This window comes from Callospermophilus lateralis, chromosome 7 (genome assembly GCF_048772815.1).
Source record: "Callospermophilus lateralis isolate mCalLat2 chromosome 7, mCalLat2.hap1, whole genome shotgun sequence".
Lineage (NCBI taxonomy): Eukaryota > Metazoa > Chordata > Mammalia > Rodentia > Sciuridae > Callospermophilus > Callospermophilus lateralis.
Window position 1 is genome coordinate 56,135,744 of NC_135311.1, and position 12,978 is coordinate 56,148,721.

The following is a 12,978-nucleotide window of genomic DNA, read 5'->3' on the forward strand; positions in this document are numbered from 1 at the left end:
TCTAAATTAAAATTATAGCTTTGAACCCTAGGGAACGTCCGTGAAGGAAATAACCGACCACAAAATGGGAAACCACTTTTTCTGAATTTTTTTTTCAAGGGATTTTTGGAATGCACTCTATGAAATAGATTTTTTTTTCTCAACTGAGGAGGAAAAAGGAAATAAAAGCTTCAAAATTATCATATTAAAACACATATGACATAAGGCCACTTTTTTACTTACCAAAAATATTTTTGACAGGCGAAGGCAGACAAGGGCTGGAATCTGGAAGGGCAAGTCAGCATGTACTTTTTAAGTTCTATTACATTGATTGATTTCATAAAAGTAACAAGCTATTTAAAAAATATATTCTATTCATCTATCTCCTTGTAGTCTTCAACAGATGGCACCCAGCAAAAGAGGCATGCCATCAATCATTCTGTCTTGCCCAGTGCTTTTTCTGTCCCACTTTCTTATGCCTCTAAGTGCCATTTGCCACCATGGCAGCTCTGCAGATCAGTTTGCAGAAACAATCAGCTGCAAGAGGTTGGCTTCCTCAGTCAGTTGGCGCAAGTTTCAGTCTCTCTCTTAAGAAAAGCCAGGCACAACGCATGCCGTTCACATGTTCATATCAATAAATGTGAACTTTTTAAAAGGGGCATCTATAAAGAGGTCATTGGTGAAGGTTCTCAACAGTTTGTACGTGAGTATTGATATATACTGTTTTTCAGAAAGATTTTGGGGTACGCTTTTCTTCATGGAACTTCATTTGGTAGCTTGGATCGATAAACCCTTGCATTCAGAAGCATCACCAGGATTTTGACAATTCTTACCAATTAAGTTCAAATGTGTCATGAAGTGACCCATCTGACAGTATCTTGTCAGTCTGTTGACAACAACTTGTTCCTATTGCATGAATTATAGACACAATTAGTCCCCAAAGGGTTTCTTCAAAAGGGCAATAGCACACACATATTAGAAGGGCAGAAGCTTTAAGTTTAAAGGAGAGAGGAATTAACTTTTGCTAAGTTAATAAAGGCCTACACTCTTGATTACTAATAGGTATGAATTTGGACTTAGGAACCTATTCTATCCCAGTGAACAGATGCTACTTAGAAATGTTGGTGCACCAAAGTGGAAAAACATTATGTCTATAGAATTCTAATCATCTTTTGGTTGGAATAGAGATATCAGCCCTATTTCAATGTGAGTGAAGACAAATTAGAGACAGGACCCTTTCCAGCAGTAGCAAGAGGCTTTGCATAACCTGTTTCTGTTATCGATTTTATTTTATTTGGCTGCAACCTGTTTGTTTAGATGGAATGTCTGGGTTTATTTTTCTTACCTTTCTTAATGTAGAGGAGAAAAAGTAATGTCTTTTTCTTACTCATCACAAAGTTCATGGCTGAGACCCTTATAACAAAACAGATTGATGAAAGAAAAGCCCATTAATGTATTTAAAAAATTTTGTGCAGAATGGGTGACTGCAGAAATAAAGACCCAAAGAAATAGGGAAATGTGTGCATGTTTATGGACAGTCATGCAGAAATTTAGTTGGAAGAGAGAAGGCTACAATCTAATAGTGATAAACTGCAGGCTCAGCAAGGACTTTTGCTCAGATTTTTCATGTGAATTTCCTTCCTTTTAGGTTTAGGGTAGCACTCTATCCCATAAACATCTTCAAGGAAGAAGAGAGGGTGACCTTCCTGCCTTTTACAGTGGCTTCAGAGAAGAAGGATGAGGGGAAGGTGAGAGCAGCCTTTCCTGCTTCTGCTGGCTCCCCAATTTATGTAACATAAATTGTTACATTTTGGGGTAACAGTTTCTTCAGCTCATCAATTCTTTCAAGAACTATGTGTTAGGGTCTGTAAACAAGTCAAGATGGCTCCTGGCATTTTGCCAGAGGGAGTGGTTTGTGAAGTAACGCCAGCAAGTCATTAAGTGTGGAGATTCCTTATTGGTTGACTGCTGTATCTAGTTTATGTTAATTAACATAAGCTGTGTGCAATGTATATATACCCCTCCTGTCCTACAATAAATGGCTCCCATTCCTGCTGTATCAATGTACACAAGTTGCTCGTCACCCCCAAGTTATTTTGCTGCAGCCAGACTGCGGCACCATGAATATTGTTCACTTTGTTCCTACGATATACTAACTTATAATGCCACCTTTATGTAGATGAAGGCCCATCTATGTAACTAGTGAGCCCATTGCAAAATGACAATACAGAATCCCTTGTTCCACAATTATTAAGACTTTCAAGATGGTGACAGCAAAGCATTAAACCAAAAGTCCTGGGTTTGTGCATCATATCCTTCATGTTCCTGTTAAAAGTATGTAAAAGTGGATGCTTTTTTGTTCTTTTAGTTATTTAAATATTATACACAAATACGATTAAAAATCAAAATGTATAAGAAGACATACATGAGAATTAAACCACACATTTACCCCAAACCTTCATTAATTAATTATCACAGAGTATCACTACCAATGGTGTCTTATGTGGAAAGTGTCTTATGATTCCTGTCTTTATACTTTATAGAAACTCAATATATCTTTGTTGATTACTGTTTAGATTCCATATTCTGGTATAGTAGCAATGGAAATGAATCACAGATTGAGAGAATCCTTAAGAGCTGTCATGGGGAAGACACCAAGTTATGCACCTATATTTCATAAATGAGCATAGAACATTAGTGTTTTTTTCTTTAATACTAATTGTGTTAATTAATAAACCTCAGTGAAAATTAATTTAAGAGACATATATTTTACCCTCAGAGAATTTTCTGTTGGCTTCTGAAGGGGTCTTGTTAAAAAAAGATGAAGTCAACTGAACGCATAGTTGGATTATTAAAGTATAAAATTAATTAAGCTGCATTAAACTGTTTGATATAAATTGGGGTAAAATAAAATACACTACTAAGTCCTATTGTGTAACTGAAAATGCAGTTATATCCTTGTGACATCCCACTACCTTAGTTTGTCATCACATTTTTATAGGTAACAAAATGGGCTTAGAAAATGCAAGAAACCAGCCCAAGTTCTCAGAAACAAGCGAATGATTCTCAAGTTTGAAACATCATAGTTCTTACACAACCCCTTGAGTTTCCAGGTTACATAAAACTGTGAAAAAATAGTTCACGCAATATTATCAGTTACTTACCTGTTGTAAACTCCCTATATAAACTCATGAGTCTACCACTAAGAAAATTATATCTTTTGTGGTTGGGAAAATATCTCATCAGAATTCATCAACACTAGTAAATTATGTAAAAGGAAAAAATCAACACAACTTATGTATGCATCTGTAAAACGAAAACAAAAGGAGGTAAAAAGAATGATGCAGAGCCCTATCTGCATCATTATTTATGGTGTATCTTCCTTCTGAAGAGTTTATTTAAGATCTTGCACATTAAGTTGTGAGAGAGAAATTTACAAAATCAGCCTGGGTTTGGGGGTAGAAAACCTCACACACTGTACTCAAGTCCTGAGTGAGTGCAAAAGAGGCTATCTTCCACCTTCAAGGGCTGATTAACATTTACTGAACTGTTCACACATTTACAAGTGTTTTGTTCTCATTTTACCCCCTTCCTGTTAAAAAAATGAAGCTTTTAGTGGTGATGATGTGGTGGTGTCCGGATGGGTATGGTTAAAAGAAACTGGGCAGTCTGTTGTCTTTTCCGACCAGAGCACATGCCATGACTACCCATTATTTCAAGCCCTAGGGGAGTAAAATGATCTCTTGCATCATTTCTGAAGTGTGAAATGAGAGATGTGTCTTTGGCAGTGTTTAGATTTTTAACTACATGAAGGACTGGAAGTGTTTTTGTTCCAATGTTGAATGAGAAAATGGTGTGATTTCAAAATACTCACGTCTGGAAAAAGGACTGAATAATAGCATTTTTCCCTCAGGTTGTTCTTATTCCCAAAGGGGGCATTTATTTATTTATCTACTTATTTAATAACTTGCATCATTTTCCTTTTTTTTTTTTTATTTTAGTGCCTATCAGGTTTAAAACAGTGAAGAGGAACACAAATAATTTTCAGGCACATTCCCTGACATCCAAACAAGGTGAAGCAAAGATGAGTGAATATAATCACAGGGAATCTACTTCCTAGCAAGAAAGTGTTTAAAGTGTCAAAGATAGACCAGGTATGAAGGGCTGAGTGTGGAATTAGGCAGCTCAATGCCCAAACTGGAATCCTGATGTGAGTTTTTCTGGGGAAAAGATAATCTTATAGAAAAGTCACAAAACAGATTTTGACAAGCCTTCTTTGAGATTTGTAGTGCTGGCTTGAAGGAATTTAGACACAAAGGAAACAGGCCAGAGGATGTGAGAACACCAAACTGAATCTGAGCACTAATAAAAGTTCAAAGGGCACATCCAGCAGGAATGAGTGGATAAATGGATCTTGTTTTTAATTAACTATATTTTCTCCTTGAGACTCCCTCCAAGATGAGCTCTAAGCCATTTGATTTTTCACTAATCCAGTGTTGTTTATTCGTATGCAATGCAGTTCTTCAAGCCCTAAAACTTGCTCTTTTTCGTAACACTGACATGTTTAGCAACTAATTTACTTAGGAAAATCCATTGTCACCTATTTTACATTCTTGTCATCTGAACTTTTTTTTTTTAATAAGAAGCATGGTTTCAGCATTAAGGTAAATAGGCTATGGTAGAGATTTTTTTTTTCTGTTTATAAGCTTTATTACTGTTGATCTAAAGAATAGTACCTGAGGTTGCTGATGAAAAATGTAAGATACTTCTTCCAGTCTTTGTAAGAATGTTCTTAGAATTCCTTTAGGCATCTAGTTAGTAAAGACAAATGCACACTTTGTGTGTGTCTATGCATGTTCCAATAGTATTCCCAAAAGAATAACTGATTTCTGTCTCTTCTTGCATAGAAACCTTCAGTGTCATACTAAAGTTCCCAGAATAAGGTTAATCTCCTAACACTAGCAATCTGCACCTCTTACAATTTGAACCAAATTTAATTAAAGTTGTGCTTTTCTTTTTCATTTGTTAGTACTTTACATTCCAGACAAACAGAGCTTATTGCTAAAAATGTGCCTACACCTGAAACATGAAATATGCTTCTATCTTATTCCCATGTTAAAATTCCACTTGCATTTTTAAGCTCAGGTCAAATTTCAAAACATCCAAAATCTTTCCATTTATTACTACCTTAAATAATCTTGCTTTCTCTGAACATGAATTGTGCTTTATCTGAACTTCTTTATAGCATTCTTCACTTCCAACCCTGTATAATAGTTCTTCACACAACTCAAAGAACACATTATTTATACATTTTATTTTTCTCTCTCTTTCAAGATAATAAGTTCAGTGAGGCTCATGTCTAAATTTGTCACTGTATCTAACATACAGCAAGCCATTTGCTTTGCACTTAGAAAGAACACAGTAGATATTTTTAAAGTAAACATGTGAGTGATGTTTAAAGTTATACATGATGAGTCAGGTAGCAGCCCAATTATATTTCCATTGTCACAAGAAGTACAAGTAAAAATTTTAATTCAATAAATCCAGTGACTTAAAACTTCATATGGATTAAGGTTCCATTCACCAAGCATCAAAATGAGTGTTTTACCTAATATAGACTCAATCATCAGTGTTTTAGAGAGTAACATCATGAGCCTTACTTCCCTGCCTCATTTTGATTTTCAAGTGTGTTATCTTTATTTTTCTAAGGATTACATATGTATAGAATTATTTGAACACAAAGATGTATTACTTCAATGTTTTAGGAAGAAACTCTTGATTAGCATTTTTGAAGCTTATTTTTTCATTTTTTCACGTAAGGGTAAGTTAGTTTCTGGAAGTGTCACAATTTCACATGAAATTCTAGGTTGTCAGTTTTTCACTTTGTCTGAACCATACAATCCTTGACATTTGGTGAAAAGACCTTATTTTTAAATTTGCTGTGACCTGTTTCAGTTACATGCTTCACTACTGTTTTTTTCTTTTTTAATTTGTTTAATAAAGGAAGGAAACAATGGAGATTGCTTATAATCATAACATCATAGTGTACATTATATTATCCAACTGATTAGGTCAAAGGAGAATGCCTTATATTGTCCTGTTTGCTCCTGCTCCTATTCCATCCAGTGCTTTCACTACCTTAACTTAAAAGCACCAAGATGATTCAAACTGTAAAATTCTCATATCACTTAGGCAAACATTTAACAGCACCCAATAGTAAGTACAAGGACAACTCAGTGTTATTATTTTATTTAGTGCTAGTATTTTTATCTTTTCCAGATTATTTCCTGCAGCCTTTCTCTACCCATTCCATGAAATTTATTTATTTATTTGTTTGTTTATTTATTTATTTATTTATTATGGTCTCAGGCTTAATATCTAGATAAAATATTGAAAAGCATATAGGTCTGATTTCACATTTTATACCTTAAGAAATTTAAGTTCAGAAGTAACTAGGTAAAATTATGTATCTAAGAAATTACTGGTTCCATTTTGGTTGATGTTTATATTGAAAGACAAACTGATGGGAGGATTTATTACATATAGACAAAGATGTCAAGGTGGGCAGAAGTGAATTAAATTACTAAATCGAGAACAAAGAGAGCTCTTTGAGTCTTATGGGGAAAAAAGAGAGAAGGCAGAAAAATGTGGAATGTTTTGCATTCTTTGGATCATAAAGGTGAGGTGAATGTAATATATGGTGAATTGAGTATATGATATGTCCTTGCTAATCAATTCATGTTGACAAAAAACATTTGACAAAACTTTGAATAGTAACTGTAGATGGGGTTATAAAATGTATCTAGCTTTAATTTGGCAAAAAAGAACAGTAAAGTTTGAAGAAGACTTTATCTAGATAAAATAGAGAAGAATTTGAGTTACATATTTTTAAAAATATGTTTTGAGTCTCTTGGCCTCCAGAGATTTTGAATTACTGCCTATTTTTTTCACTCAGATTTTGTTCAGTGCATAATTCACATAATTTGAGTATACATAATGTCTCATCTCTTCCACCCACAGGGGTCATTGCCTGAAAAGAACATTTGCCTAAGAATTATTTAAAATACATTTTCCTGCTGGTATTTGCTTCTTGGCTTTAAATCAAAACAATTATAATATTCTGTCTCTGACAATCTCCTAGAAATATTGGAAGTAAAGATGGAAACCAACATTCCCAATTTTCTGCTAATCTTGCTCTGATTCAACCTTTCATGTATTCCATAGGCCTTTGGGGTATGAGCGATCTCACTATAACTCTAAGCTTAGCATATGAACAGAGCTGACTAGACTTGTCAAGATAGTTGTCTCTTCCTTACTGAAGCCTTCTAAACTTGCATTTGTATAACCTGTAGATTTCATCAATCCCAGAAAGCCCTGAGTATATGATGTTGGCATTAAAGTAAAGACTTCCAAACAGGAATAGATTGATTTATAATATATTTGTATGTAAATTCCCTGGTTATCTATCTAGGTCTGAACTATTTTTCAAAATTTTCTTTCATTCTACCAGTTCCATGGTCCCAACTTCCTTTTTTATCCTTAATTATATCCTTGTACAAATAATGTTATATATTTCACCACAGTAACACTTAGAAAGTATATGACATAAATTCAATACCACTTCCAACTACAGGTCAAGTTTTATATAGATTTCTACATTTTCTTATCTTGTTTCCTTTTATTTGCCTGTTAAATTTAAATGTGTTCAATAACACTATTATGCAGCACTAAATTATTATAGTTTATATTCACTAACACTTCCATTTTTGTAGATAAAGTGAAAATAGAATTAAATATAATCACAAAAGGCAAAAGATATATGTAAAATTCATTTGGACCAATTTTAGATTTGATACTATATTTTACAATATTTGGGGTGGAAGTCAATTTTATTTTATCATGTGTGTCATACATTTATATATTTGAATTTAAGGTGTAATAAATAAAAAATGTGCCACATAGAAAAAAAATTCAATTCTGTCAACTGTACAACTGATCTTGTTTTGTTGTTGTTTTTGTTAGCAAAGTATACCAATATTGTTATGAGTTATATTATTTTAGTCAATATAAATGATTTCTAATGAAATTCTATGATTTGCCTAGCAGATATCTAAGCAGATATATTTTAGTTCTTGGGTTAGGCTCATTAATATACTTTTAGAAAGTTATTTGGTTAAAATGAGGAGTAAATATAAAGAAACCAAAACAATCTTGAATATATTCCTTAATATGTTATTTAATTAATTTTGAATGCTTTCAATTCCAAGGTTGTAAAAAATCACGGGTATTTCTATAAATTTTAATAGAAATAACTTTGCATTAGCAATACACAATCATGTCATGCAAAATCTGACTAGCCTGAAATGCATTTCACACATATGCTCACATGTGAGGAGATTATGATAGGAATAGTTATTTCATGCTCCCAGGATACATATTCAAATGGGTGATTCACAATTATTGGAGAACCTGCCCCTTTAAGACCCCATCAGTTACTTTTTTTCAGGAAAATTGTTAGAAGACCTTTTCTAATTGGTAAATTTGGAAATAATAATTTGAACATGGGTAGTTCAGCTAGTCCTTTGATTTGGCTTTGTTTACTTTGTACATCTTTAAAATAGAACAATTGTTCCTAATTCTGGGAACAGTTATTTGGAGACAATTTGTCTTAATTGTTCTAATTGTTTCAATGGTTAGAACACAATTGAGGTAAAGCACTATCCTGTAACCTAGATTCTTAGTACCAAAGAGAAGGAGGGGGAGGAAAAGGATTGGACTTATTTTCTGATCTTAAAATACAAAAAATATATATTGTCTGTTTGGTAGATTTTTATTTTATTTGTATGTGATTTTATTTTATTTTTAATTTTATTTAACTTATTTTTTTCTTTTTGAGACAGGGTCTTGTTAAATTACCTAGGCTGACCTTGAACTTGTAGTTCTCCTGCCTCAGCTTCCTGAGTAGCTGGAATGATAGGTACCCCCGCATATTTAGATAATGCAGTTTTTTTGTGTCCCAAAGTGCATTGCACAAAACTATATAAGTGTTTATTGTACTCTTAAATAGCATAAAACTCATGAAAGAATTATAGAGTTATCCATAATAAGATTTCACACATTTTAGTAAGAGCTGAATTTTCTTCTACCAAGTTTAAGGTCTGATAAAAGTATCAATACTCATCAGACATTCTCATTGGAAGACTTTGATTAATAATAAAAATAAGTACATGTTTTCCTACATTTGAGAGAAATCTTAAGAGAAAATGGGGGTTTATCCAATGTTTCAAAGGAGGTAGATTTTCAAAATAGCATTTGAAGTCAGATTTATGTTAATCTGGACATAGTTTTCTTTCCACTTAACTATGCTATTTCTTTGGAAAGACTATATATTAGAGCTCAGTGAAATAATGAAAGAATAGTGAGATATATCTCATTATTGATTAATCTTTTATTATTCAGTGACTGTTCTTTTATTGCATAGTTAATTTTTAATATATATTCATGTGTAAACAATGTTTTTTAGAGGATGACCTTTGTGAGAGTAATTTTGCATTTCAAAATATTTTGAAAAAGCTCTAAAACAGAGCATAAGATAAACAATAACTTTTTAGTGCATACAACAGTGATAAATCTTATCTATTGAACAATAGGAGAATTCTTTTCAAATAAAACATAAGGATTAGATGTATTTCCTAACAGCCATTGCTTTCCTGAAATTGAATCCTATTATTGGTCAAACTATATTACATTTAATCTTAAAATTTCATTTTTTTTCTTTAGTAAATAGTTTAATAGACCATGCCTACACAGTAACGTTTGATGTACTGCAAGAGGTCACTGCAGAGCATTTCTCATAGTAAAAAGAATGGATACTAAACTAGTATACAGTATATAATAAAATGTTAAGTAGCTGCTTAAGGTATAGTCAAGATGCTCAGAAGTGGGATAGAAAATTGTGCAGCTTGAATATTTGGGATTGCTTTGTGGATACAAATTATAGCCTGTTCCACATTCTGATTTTTAATAATGCAGTTCTATGCCATTTTCTCTGTGCTATGTGAGTTTTAGGTTTCTTAGGCTTGCCATTTCTTCTCTTGGAGCTAATTAAGGAAGCTGTAGCTCTTGGTCTTGAAAACTACACACTCTACTAAGTTCAATGAAATAAAACAGTGTTATAAAAAGGAGAAAATATTTTTTTCTTTTTTTTTTTACAGCTGTTAGAAACCCAACACCATTATGCATTATACAGCCGTTATTTCAGTTATTTTAACAAATCTAAGATTCCTAAAGTGTTGCTATGTTCTGTAAAGTCAAGCCTTATCCTCAACACCCTCTTTGATTCTGACTGGTTATGGCCTGATAAAACTTGTTGTCCTGGTAATATCTAAGTTGATGTCTCATCTCATCCCTTTCCCTACCTTCCCCTCTCCTCCTTCTCCTCTCACCTCCCCATTTCCTCCCTTCTCTTTTCCTCCTCTTCTCTTCCCTTCTTCTCCCCACCCCCCTCTCTCTCTTGTCTCAATACTGGGAATTAAGCCCAGGGGCACTTTACCACTAAGCTACATCCACAATGACTTTCTATTTTTTTTATTTTGAGATAGGGTCTCACTAAGTTGCTTAAGGTCTCCCTAAATTGCTAAGGCTTGCCTTGAACTTGAAATCCTCTTGCTTCAGCCTCCCAGGATTAGAGGCATAAGGCTTGATATCTCTTTTCTAAACAATACAATCTTATAAATTTTCTCATTAAGCCAGAACATGATTCCTGGCATTTCTTTTTTTTCTTATATGCTTAGAGAAAAAGGAAGAGTGCAGTCCATGATTTTGCTGTATTTTTCAATTATTTAAGAAGCAATAGGGAGCCAGGAATGGTGGTACACACCTGTAATCCCAGCAGCTCAGGAGGCTAAGATAGGAGGATCATAAATTCAAAGCCAGCCACAGCAAAAAGCGAAGCACTAAGAAACTCAGTGAGAACCTGTCTCAAAATAAAAAAAAACAAAAAACAAAATAGGACTGGAGATGTGGCTCAGTGGTCAAGTGCCATTGAGTTAAATCCCCAGTAACCAACCCCCCTCCAAAAAAATAATAATAGTAGGGATTTTTTAAATAATTTTTATTATTCTTTAGAAATAGGATATTTTGCTTCATTTAGCAATTTTTTGGAGGTATTACATGAACTAATTTTAAAAACAGGAGACATTTTAAATAAATAGAATAGAAAAATTGGGAAAAAAACAGTAAAAAGAACACTTCATTGAAAATTATGAGAAAATGTTTGTTCTGGTGCCTACTTTACCACTAATTCACTCTTCACTTATTTACTCACTCAAACATATATTAATTGAATGTATGCTTGAGTATATTTGATATCAGAAACTCATCCAAGAATTTAGAATGAAGAAATTAAAGTCCCAGTAATTTGGGTTTGAAAAATACATTCTCAGAATAATTCATGACCTTAAGATAATCAACTTCTATAACTCAGTTACCTTTATTTCATCTTTAAAATGGGACCATGATACATTCTGACTAAAGTGCAGAGTTGACAACAGTTACAATAATATTAATTAATATTAACAGTTACCTTAATAAAATGAATAAGAAATAGCTCAATTTATAGAATGTCAATATATGATTAAACAATAGATCTATAAATGAACAATTTTTATTCATTATTGTAGAAATCCAAGACTTGTTGGAGTTCAAAGAAGGGTCAAAAATGTTTGAATTAGATATTATTGTTATTCTGTCTTCTGGTAGACATCTAAGAGAGTAGATCCTAGAATGTAAAAACGTCTGTACATGTGCCCTTGATTGGGAAGTGTCACCTTCTGGCCTTCATATCTTTACTAAGTCAGCCAGTTTGATCATTAGTGTTGATTTCAAATATATCACCTATTCCAACAAGAAATCTCCTTGGCCTCACTATCCCATTTTGTTAGAGATGGATCTTTTACCACTTATAAATTGAGAAATGGTCTCTTCTAGACTAACTTTATATTCCAAGGGATAAGAGAATTATATGGCTAGTTCCTCAAGTACATTCTAAGAGGCTGTGGTGAGCATCAAGAACATTCTGTCATACATTCCCCCATAGAGACATTTATTTTTTTAGCCATTACCTGATGGTCCTTTCTTGTTAAACCTAAGTGGCCCTGAGTTTCTAAAATTATTAGAGAAATCATGAAGTGTTTATATTATCTGCTTTGTATTATTTTTATAATAGTTTTCAATATTTATTTTTATCTCTCAACTATGAGAGATTGCAAGGTCTTAGAAAATATATAAAGCACTAATACAATGACCAGTGGCTATCTAATACATTTCAATGGAATAAAAGGGAAAATTAAAATTGCATAGAAATCATTAATTATATTTCCTTTCTGATTTAAAAAAAAAAGTAACCGATTGAATAATTTTACTTGATTTTAGATTTGATGCCCAAGGAAGAAGAACAGATTTAGTTGAAATTTGCTTCAATGGAGAACTGTAGCTCTTACAATAGGAAGCAGAAATGAATTCTAGGCACTAAGAATCAGAAATTGCTGGGACTCCTAAAGCTCTACATTGTCCAACGAACTGAAGAAAATGTCATTTATAAACACCATTCTTCATTTCAAACAAGCTGTAGCATTTCATCTTCACCATATCACTAAGGCAAAAGCTTGTATAGGTTATGGTCATCAATCAAAGTCCCTGTTAAAAAGTTCTTTCTATTTTAACTACTCTAGAAATTCTCATTTAGGGGATTCAGTTCACTGAACCAAATCAATCCATACTAATGCAGCTATCATGACCTTTATCTTTATTTTCCTCTTTCAAAAATGCAATATAAACATAAATAAAAGAGAAAGCAATTCCTATAAAGCTAACTGTCTTTCTGGTTTGGCTTCTTGTCATTGTTGATTTTGTTCTGGGCGGGGCATGTGTGCACATGTGTGTGCCTCAGTAGTTTGAAAATTCTTTTCACTGTCTTGCTTGTGTAGGGAATGTGATAAT

The 12,978-nt window shown here is 33.0% G+C and overlaps 1 pseudogene; it reads left to right on the forward strand.

The window, feature by feature from the left end:
- Window positions 1-479: 479 nt before the first annotated feature.
- LOC143404294 (COMM domain-containing protein 2 pseudogene) overlaps window positions 480-12,978 on the forward strand; it is a 67,844-nt pseudogene continuing 55,345 nt past the window's right edge.